Source organism: Pteropus vampyrus, unplaced genomic scaffold (genome assembly GCF_000151845.1).
Source record: "Pteropus vampyrus isolate Shadow unplaced genomic scaffold, Pvam_2.0 Scaffold174, whole genome shotgun sequence".
Lineage (NCBI taxonomy): Eukaryota > Metazoa > Chordata > Mammalia > Chiroptera > Pteropodidae > Pteropus > Pteropus vampyrus.
Window position 1 is genome coordinate 1,501,545 of NW_011888955.1, and position 2,761 is coordinate 1,504,305.

Sequence of the window (2,761 nt, forward strand, 5' to 3'; positions counted from 1 at the left end):
ACCTTCCTGAACCACTGACATTTTTCTAAGTTGTAAAATAGAAGACCTGGCTTTACCCTCTTAAAGTATAAATTAGTAACTCAGATCGCTCGCCCACCGTAAGAGCTGCTGAAACAACTGTGAATGTCTACGGCCATGCCACACTGAACGTGCCCCATCTCATCTGATCTCAGAAGCTAAGCAGGGTCGGGCCCGGTTAGTACTTGGATGGGAGACCACCTAGGAAGACCGGGTGCTATAGGCGTTTAAAAAAAAAAACAAAACCAACTGCGAGAGACTGTATTAAGAGTAGAAAAGTCAGCAGGAGCCAGGGGCCTTCTGAACCCCCGATGGTGGCAGCATCTGCTCTTCATTAACATTCCCCGTGCTCTTGGGCAAGTAGCTTAATCTTCATGAATCTTCATTTTTTTATTCCTAAAATAAGAGGTGTGAGCTAGGTAAAACACTGGAATGTATTTCTTATCGAATGCCGAATCTAGATCAATAAAATTTGCTCACATTTTCAGCAATGACAGACAACTGCAAATTTGGAAACCAGTAAGCAAGCTTTTGTGAAATTTTCGAAGCAATAATTGAAAAGCTGGTGGATAATCATTCATCATTTCTAGAAGCCATTTCTAGTGCATTCCTTAATGCAAGTTTTCCCAAATAAAAATTCCTTTAAAAATGAGCACTAGACTTTAAGATCAGGACAATAACATGCAAACTAACTATACCTGTTTCAACAAGATATCGACAAAGTCTCATGCACAAAGGATGAGGGTAGAAATGTTTCACACGTTGTAATATTAGGCGGATTCTCTGCCGCTTGAGCAGCCAAGCCCCAGGAATTCTGGCAACGCATTTCGCCTTGACATTTCTATCTCATCTTTTGAGCCAGCCCCATAACAAACAAAAGCTTGACTAGTACAGTATACGTGCCTTTCTGTTGGGTGCTGAGTATGGCTTCGTCCCTGCTGGGGAGCACAGGCTCATGGACCAGCTTTGGGTCCTAGTAAGCCCTAGTCTCCCGGCTCTTGGAGTCAGGATCCACCTGTTCCCCGGACCCCTCTGCATTCTTTTTCTTTGGCCACACCCTATATTACTATATTCAGAAACCAAAACTTAACTTATTATAGACTACCATCTATATGACATTAAAGAGACGTGTCACCTTTTTGATGATGTTTTCTCTAACCTCCTAGTCTAAAGTAGCCACACCTCCATGTCTGTCGTATCATCTGGTTCTGTCTTAATCATAACATTACAACCATTACCATGATGTAAACTACTTGTTTACATATTTGTTTTCTCGTTTATTGTCTGTGTCTCCCTTACCCACCTCTTTGTCAGTGACTTTGCTGGTTCTATTTAGTTCTTAGAACAATGCCTAGTACACAACAGACTCTCATTTGGTAAATACATTTGTATTTAATGGTTGAATTAATTGGTATTATAGTAAGGCTGATGCTAAGATATTTGTATCAAATGGATTGGAATCTGGTGTCTTAATCGCGAATATGTCGAGTGCTGGCTAGAATTCCAGATGTCGTTCTAATACTTTCCACGTATTCCTTCCTGTAATATTCATAATAATTCCACGAGAGAAGTGCCATTCTCATCCTCATTCTGTGGATGAGGAAGAGAGCCATAAAGAGGTAAAGTAAAATGACTTGCCCAAAGTCACACACCTATTGAGGGGTGGACCAGTGAGGTGAGAGCAGAAAGTCCGACTCAGCACTCCGACCGGGATGTTGCTTCCCCTGCTGCTCGTCCTGTCCTTGCTTGGAAGCAAGAATATCAATGGAGACACTGCTCCAGGAATCCGGGCATGAGGCGACCAGGGCTAGCGCTTAGAAAGGAAAGAATGGGACGTAGTGCTGATGACGGAATCGGAGATTAAAGAGCATCTGTGACTGGGAGAGCAGAGACAGCACCTGCTTCCTGCTTCTGTACGGAGTAAACGGCAGAGGGGAGAGGGGTTTCGGAGGCAGGATGTGCAGCGTCCTGAAAATGACTAGCAGGCGACCGACGGGATGGAGGTGGGAATAAACTGTGGGCTTGGGGACCATCCACGCACTGTCGGTGTTACGCTTCCTGGTAGAAAGCTACCTGTAAGTCACACTGTTATAATCCCAAATTTGGGATACGTTTTAATATTGGAGATATACGTGTTTTTTTGATGTTGTGTTCTATAATCGAAGAACTTTGGAATTACACGTCGTGACACGTAGGGCGTAGAGGAAAGGTTAAAGGTTGAATCTTAAAACGTAGGATTTAGAGAAGGAGACTGAAGAACGACAGAAAGCCCTGGAATAGAGTGAGATGCGGCCTCCTCTGGTGCCACCTCGGCGAGAGAGCTGGTCCCCTTCTGGCCAACTGCGCTCACCAGACAGACTAAAACCCCATGCGAACCAGCTCACCTCCACTTTTCCTTTCTAGTGGTAAAAGTTTAAAATAATTGATGAAGCTAAATTTTGTGAAATAGCCACAATGCTCCCTCTCCTCCCGACCTCGATACCCTGCCTGCTCTGGGCTCCCATAGCGACCGCAAGGGCAGGAGGAGCTGTGGGGTCGTTCCTCAGAGGGGACATCGCTCCCAAGTCAACCCCAGCACACTCGGTTCTCCTAGAAGGAATTCACACCTCCCCGTTAATCAATTTTGCCTTTCTGCGTCTGAGTGATCTCCGGCTGGACATTAAATACTTTTCTTAGAGCTTCATTTAAGGCTTACTCTCTATTACTAGGCTATCTTTTTCTCTAAGGTGAAAAGCCGAATTTA

The 2,761-nt window shown here is 44.4% G+C and overlaps 1 pseudogene; it reads left to right on the forward strand.

Annotated features, from left to right (window-relative positions):
• Window positions 1-125: 125 nt before the first annotated feature.
• Window positions 126-244, forward strand: LOC111746088 (annotated as a pseudogene).
• Window positions 245-2,761: the final 2,517 nt, after the last annotated feature.